Raw genomic sequence first — 8,355 nt, forward strand, 5'->3', positions numbered from 1 at the left:
AATCCGATGCCACCCACAATGTATAGGGTTGAAGTGGTTCGGGTGCTGCCAGGCTGCGACGAGCTGTTACCTCCGATACGACCCGCTGGGGCCGACGAAGAAGATGAGATGACCCTCAGCGCCTGCGTAAGCTGGCCCCTGCTTTGGCCTAAGAGCCAGATTCGTTTGGGGGCGGGGGACACCACCCCACAGACAAGACCGCCAGTCGTGTCGGCGCCAAGCCATGGCAAGAACGCCGCAACGCTACCAGACATGCCGGACATCCCTATGGCACAGGATCCGGACATGCATATGGCACAGGATCCGGATGACGACGACAATGACGATGGTACATTTACCAACGTCGATAAGTACTTTGCCGAACATGGGTACGGTGACGAGTTCTGTGGGCCTCCTTCTCAAGAACCCAAACAATACGACCGCGATCTAGATGGTACGGTGGAGAAACCCAATTGCAACAGGCATCATCTGGCGTTCAGTTCTCAGGAGACGCCTCCAGCTGCCGCTTTCACCGAGCCTCAGATAGCGGAGGTGCCAAATATTATCAGCCCCAACACGCTCAAGAAGGCGGTTTATGAGCAGAACTCGGTCCCATTATAGCAGATCAAGAAGAAGGGCCGGAAATGGCAGACTAAAAAGGCCTCCGGTGCGAGCCAGCCGGCACCGAGTACGATCCATGCTCAGGACAAGCCACCTTCACCTAAGGATATCTCGAGGAGGGTGCATGTGGTGTGTAGGGAGATGCTACCGACAAATATGCTCAATGCTGCAACCGGTGCTATGCGGAGTCTGCACGACAGTGTTCTTTCTTTGGAGAAGCGGCGTCTCAGAGAGAATGATGTGGCATACCCGGTTTTCGTGGCCAAGGTGCCAGAGGGCAAGGGCTTTGTGGATGGTGCCATCGGGGGTACGATCGTCCTGCAGTTTGATGACATCTTTGCTATGTTCAACCTTCATCCGTTGCACTACACCTTCGTTCAGCTGTTTTCGCTGAGTATGGAGATGCGGATCATTAGAGACAAGACCCCGGACATCATGATCGTCAACCCCTTCTACATGCGTGCCAAGCTCTTGATCAGCGCTGGGGACCACCAAGTCGCGAGTTCACACCTCGAAGACGTCATTCTGGCAAATCCAGATAAGGATAACTTCCTTGTGGCTTACTTTCCCGAGTAAGTCATCCCTTAACCGCCCCGTAACATATGATTTCTTAGATTTTGATCGTTCTTCTTTTTCTAACATTCCGTGTTCTATGCAGTGACACACATTGCACACTCATCCTCTTAAGCCTGAAATATTCCATGGCCACGTATTTCGACCCGAACCGTAACTCCAAGATAGACTACACAAATATCAAGAAAGTTCTTGATGATGTTCTCCCCGGCTACGCCAAATCTGGAGGCACCTTCATCAGGGCAGTTCGTAAGTATGGCAAGCACGTGTTCGCCCACAATACGACATTCTGCTGTGTCAAGCAGCTGCCTGGCGGTCAGAAGGATGCCTACTACGCCCTCCATCACATGCGGGCGATCGTAAGGGACCATCATCATCTTCTGCTACCAAATAATCTCAAAGATTGGGCCGCGAGCTTGTCGGCAATCCAGGACGCAGACATCAGACAAGAATTCTTTCGCATCTAGTCGGAGTTTGCGGACATCATCCATCAAGATGTCCTTCATACCTCGGGGTAGTTCTTCCTCGGATATCAACTGTCCAACATTAGATAGATGGAATACTACAAATGCAGGCTGACAACGCCCACGATTTCATGACCATCACGAGAGACGGCGGCTTCATCCACGCTCCTGTCCATGAGTCGAGTCGAAAGTAGTGATGTGTAGTTCTGAAACATTGATTGGCTCATGTTGTAATTAAACTTTAATAAATTGTATGTCTCTTTGGTTTGGACAGTCGTTCAACTTAGATGTAATCGATGCTATTTATTAGTAGGACCATGAATCGTGCTATTAATGTCTTGCTTTTCTCTTCCGATCCTTTTGTTGCATACTTATATATTGCTTATGTATGTATTGTCTGTTGTTTGGCTTGTGCATAGAGATGCCGTCGTATGTCGTGTACAAGGGTAAGGTTCCCGGAGTCTACGACGACTGGGAGGAGTGTCGGAGACAGGTTCACCGTTTCAGCGGTAACAGTTACAAAGGGTACACCACTAGGGCGGAGGCGGAATCTAGATACGCCCGCTATCTAGCGGGAGAGAGGAGGGAGCGTTGGAGGAACCGGATGAAGACCAGTTTCATCGCGATGATGCTCATCGTGATGACCGCAGCTCTCTTCTATGTGATGGTAGTTTAGATGATCGATATCGACTTGTAATGTGAAGACAAACTTGATACTCGCGGTCTCGAGACTTGTAATGTTTTATCTTTGTTCGATCTTTTGAATTCGGAGACTAATATGATGAATTGTATTCAGAGACTAATCTTCCATTGTATTCGATGAATCTGTTGTTGCTGTGTGCTACTGTCTATATTCTGTCAAATAATATATTTTGTAAACTGTGCAAAAATCAGAAAAATAAAAAAAATAAAATCTAATATTCATACTAATGGCGCATCACTACAGAGTGCGCCATTAGTATGCCAAAGAATACTAATGGCGCATCACCAAAGAGTGTGCCATTATTATGCCAAGTATACTAATGGCGCATCCATCCGCAGTGCGCCATTAGTGTGCCAAAGCACATGGTTAAATATGGCCCCTGGGAGGCATACTAATGGCGCATGGTGTTATATACTAATGGCGCACTGGGTGGTGCGCCATTAGTAATAAATACTAGTGGCGTGATACTAATGGTGCACCAGTGATGCGCCATTAGTAGGCAAAACTGGTGCGCCATTAGTAGGCCTTTTCCTAGTAGTGCATGTGACATTCATCACAAAATAAACTGTTTGGTTTGCTCTACGATGGCTATTTTTGCAGGTTTCACTTCTTATGTCGTGTCCGTAACGAAGGCACTGTCCATCACCTATATTACTGGAAAAAATTGGATCAGTCTGTTGTCTGAGTACAAGCTGAATCCCTATGATGAACTGCAGTTTGGTTTAACAAAAATGCCACAATTAGTCCTTCCCACGTTTAAAAGAAATGAAGAAAAAAACTGGATCACGGTCAGGGATCCTAGTCAAGTTAGAAAGCTGATCATAGCAGACCAGACACGATCACCACTGTCTCGCATAGATCGAGCACCGACAGTTGCTCTAGCACTGATAGTGGCAGCAGCTTAGTCTGATCCAGCTAAGGATTGGGCACCGACCGCGTCAACAGATCAGGCTGATCTACCGGAGGATCGGGCATCGACACCAGCACCTGCTCCGACACCGGCACCAGCTCTACAAGGAGCACCATCTCCGGTAGCAGCAGCGGCTTCGGCACCTGCACCAACACATGCACTTGCATCTGCTCCGGCCCGTGCAGTTGCACCGGCAATAGACTGGGCTGTAGTTCGCACTTCATATACCAAAGTGCTTACAAAAATCGACATGTCCACCTTCTTGGTAAGCATTGGCCGCCCAAGTGCTTCGTTCTTTTTTCTTTCCATGTTGTTTCACATGATTCACTGTGTTGATCTAACTATTTGGGTATGTCATCTTGTTTGCAAACAGAGAATTCCTAGAGCAACGAGGGAGTCGTTCAACAATCCGGGCGACCGCGGCCAAGTTTCTCTTACCATGCGCAGCCTTGGTGTGAATGAACCTGCTCAATATATCGTAAGTACAAAGGATGGTCGCATGATGATTGATGCTAAAGGATGGTCAAGGTTCAAATCTAAATCATATCTTGCGGTAGGGGATGATGTCAAATCAAACTTTCTCAGCAAGGAGAGCTGGTCCAAATCAACTTTGAAATTCTTCAGTAGCAGCAACAACTGCCTAACTGATCTATCCTCTGAGAGATTTTGATGTAATAATCTGGCATGGTGAAACAAGTGTCCTATGTGTATAAGTAGTACGATAGTATTATTTATCACATGGTATATCGTTGATAGAATTGCAACTCTGATTGCTGGTTAGGAACTGTCATTCGATTTCATTCCAACAGCTGACATGCTTTATTCAATTTTGTGTATTCGCCTTGCGACAACATCTAAAACCAGCGCCGTACCGATCGCTTGCAATATGAAAAGCGCTGAGGTAGAACACATGGGCCACCAAACATGCAGGGTCGGCCTGCGGCCCAAAGTCCAGAACCTGGTTTCGAGAAGCATTAGCTCATTGCATAAGTGGCATCCTCCTCCTGCTGTGGGTTGGGCGAAGATGAATGTTGATGCTGCGTTATCTCGCAATGGTGAAAGGGGAGCCCTGGCAGTTGTGAGCTGGGATCATACAGGCTTCTTCCTTGGAGCATCGGCACTGGTGTGCGAAAGTGTTACTGATCCAAAGATCCTAGAGGCAATGGCATGTTGCGAGGGGCTATCTCTGGCTCTTGACTTAAACGTGCAACAAGTTCAGATTAGCACCGATTGTTCAGCAACAGTCAAGCATATTGGAGAGGCATACTTGGGGCCCAGGAAAGTTATTATGGACGAGATCAAGATGAAGAAGAATATGTTCCAAACCATGGAGATCATACATGAAAAACGCGAGTGTAATGTTGAAGCGCATGTGCTCGCAAAAGCTGCTACTTCTTTGCCCTGTGGACGCCATCTTTGGCTCACAGGAACCCCCGAAATTATTTGTATACCTATGACTGCTAATCTTCAATAAAGCAGCTTTTATCCCTCAAAAAAACATCTGACTATTATGTTCTCAGCTGAACCCCCATAATGCCCATGCGTTGCAGAGGGAGTATATTTCTCGGCAAGGTGAGCCTGTGATATAAAAGATTTGTATATTTCTTTACAGAGGGTGTATCTCTCTGTCAAAAAATATATTTATGTGTAACTAGTTACTCATGTCTTTCTACTTCCTTTCGCTGATATGTGGGGCAACCGGCAACGGGGTCCACGTGCCATATGCACAAATTAGAGTGCACAACTTAACGGTAGACACACCCCGGTCATAGCGCCGCAGTAATGCCCAATGAGCCATCAAATCACAACCCCCCTTTCCAGCTTTAGCAGTAAGCTGGACGGACGAAGCGGCAATATTTCACTGGGCCTGAATCCCCTTCTCCCTCGTCTGCTTGTTCAGAGAAAAACCCCTCTCGGCGATTGCATAGGGTTTTCTCATGGAGAACCAGGTACAAATTCTTCATCCATCCCCGATAAACCCAAGTCCCTTGGTTGCAGGTAATCCTCGGATGGCAGCCGCCGCCGTTGATGCATTTTTCTTCCTACTGAATCTAGTGTGTTTCATTTGCAGTGCCCAAAGTGCGAGTACCCTACAGGTTTCTGCGCCCTCGGCGAGACACCACACTTGTTCCTTCTCATCCTAACACAACATTTTGAAACGCACACAGTATGTTCCTAGAATCCTCTTTTCTATCCGGGAGGGTGGGTTTTTTTGAACATGCTATGTTCTCATATTATTTTTCCTGCAGTGTATTATTTGCTCTGCCAGAACACATGTACTCAAGATGCTCGGCCTTGCCATAACTGAATACACTAGTTTAATGGTCACAGTGAAGACAAGCCATGGATATAAGTTTCGAGTTGGGTTCATGAACCAAGAAGATCGCTGCTTTTTTTATGGCTGAACTTGGATAAACTTTCTGAAGTGTTACGGACTAAAAGTTGGCGCACGAATGTTGATGGAAATAGCAGAATCTGGTCTCATCTTCACTGCGATCTTCCACCCCGACGTCATTCCAATTGTTCATCCATGTTAGTATTGTATCTGGTACTTGCTTGTTGCCTCGATTACTTCTTAATCCACCTATTCTGTCTAACTAATCACAATTTAACTTGAGAAGTAGCAACGGATCTCCCAGGAAGATGCTACTTCTAACTAATATTTTTTTATAATTGGTGGCACGTGTAGGTTTTTTCAGAGTTAAGCAGTCTGCTCGTTTGTTACTCTACAATAACTTGGCTGTTACTAAGGGCACTGAAGTTGACTGGATCGACATCCACAAGTTCCTACACTTTATTGTTCGTCTTGAGGTCCTTGTGGGGCGTTTCAATGGTGGAAGGCCACGTGGGATATGTGTGCCACTTCTGCACTCGTTGAATAGGTCCAACCGTGTCGAGAAACTTATGGTACGATCTGTTTTCTGTTATATATGTTGTTCATAAACTATTGCTTATACACAATTTTACAGCTGTGATCTTCTTGAAACAGGAACTGCCGAGTTCTATTGTTCCTATACAGATGCCTGACCATGGTCGGGTCAGACTTGTGCTTGGTCACAACATGATGTTTATGTAGACCTACTCAATTCCCCTTGGAGGTGAAAAGATACTTATTCATGGGTGGTCTCAAATAATGAAGGCCCGTCCATCTTGGAGAATAGGACAGAAGATTATGTTCATGCTTTTCCATGGCTCTAAAGCGAATATCATGTTTATTGACCACAGTGCAAGATGAAGCCGCTTTCAGAAGGTTGTGGATGCGCGGGGTGGCGCCTGGGCCTTGTCCTGGGTCTTGGCGGCCTCACCCTTGGTTAACTGTAGGAAAAGTAGCACTGTTCGAGGCGTGCTTTGTACGGTAGAACCTGTATAAGTACTCATACTGCTTTCAGCTTTGATTGTTAAGTGCCCCTGCTGGTTTCAGTTAAGGTTGTTAAGTACTCCTGTTGCTTTTACAGTTTGTCGTGTTTCTTCAGTCCTGTCTTCCTCCATCCGCCAAAACCAAACCAGCGCCAGCGAGGCCGCCTGCTTCCGCCTCCCACGGCTGGCTGTGCCTCAGCGCACGCATCGCCGCCCCACCGTCTCCTAAATCGTTAGCGCCGACGTCCTCCACGTGCTTTGGTGCGCTTGCCGCGGCGCCGCCCTCTCGTGTTGTCAACATGGTCAACAAACAATTGGAATCGGCAGAAGTACGTGGAGAGGATGACAGTAGGGGCCCACCACGTCAGTGTATGGGAAAATAAAATGCTTCCTCCTAGTGTTTTCCTGACATCTGAGACCCACGACATTGGGAGCGTATATAGTCAATAGACAAGAGAACAACACAACATCGGCTGACACCTGGGACGTAGCTACTCGAGCAGTATTTTTTTGTTTGGTATTATTGAGATGGAGCAGGGTTTGAACTGGGCTATGGCCCGTCAAGCCCAGGCTTATATTTTATGTTCACCATGTGACTAGCCTAGCTATTTTTTCTTTGTGAAAATGAGCCCCGTTTATTTTTTCTGAAGAATACCCAATCCAGGCCTACTTATTTTTCTACGCCCTGATGGGCTGCAACTCTTTCAAGATGCCTGCAAATCTTGAAAGTAATATGAAATGGGTTGTAAATATAAAAACAGATGACAAATTGGCAATTACTTTATAATTTCTGAATTTTATTACATTTTCAGATTCCTATTTCACTGGGCATTAACCTAATTTAAATATATCTTCAAAGTACTTTAAATCTGGCTGGACATTTCGGTATTAAAAATAGTTTGGAACCCACAGAAATATGCAAAATTGGCCCTGGCCAACCAAAAAAAATGACTGCAATAAATTGCATAAGAAGTTGCCATGAGCTATATATAAATTATTAAAAAAAGAGGGAGTGGTCTGACTTATGGGCCTATTTAGTTGACGCGTATGCAAGATTTTTTTAGTTATTATATACGTCAACAAATGATTCTAGCAGACGTAACCGTTGGATGTCAATCCAACAGCCGTCATGTTTCTTCAATCTCTGATCTTCTTGCTCCAGCCGCCAAAGCAGCGCCGGCGGGACCGCCTACTCCCACCTTCCGTAGCCGGCTGTGCTGCCGCGCAGGCCTCAACGCCCCCTACTACTCCCACCGCTGGCCAGGGCATCCCTCTACACACCCACACCCCCTGTTATTCTGCGGCGATGGCAGCCTCACACTCCAGCTGAACCGGTGAACGCTCGTACTCCTCTCCGCGTGGGCATCCACTCCCGCGTCTTCCCCGGCTCCGCGTCGTCCCCTTCCCATGCCTCACTGTCGTCTACCGCCGTGGTGCTCTCGGCGCGGCATGGTCAATGTGGTCAACGACCGACTTCCATCGGAAGAGTACTACGTGGAGAGGCTGACAGCTGGGTCCACGGCAGCCGCAAGGAAGTGCCTCCTTATTACGCGGAAAATAATTATTCCTCCACCTGACAGCGGGGACCCACCGGACGGGCCACTAGCATTTTGCGAAAAAATCGTTTCCCCCTGACTGCTGGGACACACCGGACGGGCCACCGTATTCCGGGAAAAAACATTCCCCCCGTTGTCAGCTCGGACCCACCGGAAGTGCCTCCTTATTACGCACATAAAAATGAATACTCC

This window comes from Triticum aestivum, chromosome 1A (assembly GCF_018294505.1).
Source record: "Triticum aestivum cultivar Chinese Spring chromosome 1A, IWGSC CS RefSeq v2.1, whole genome shotgun sequence".
Lineage (NCBI taxonomy): Eukaryota > Viridiplantae > Streptophyta > Magnoliopsida > Poales > Poaceae > Triticum > Triticum aestivum.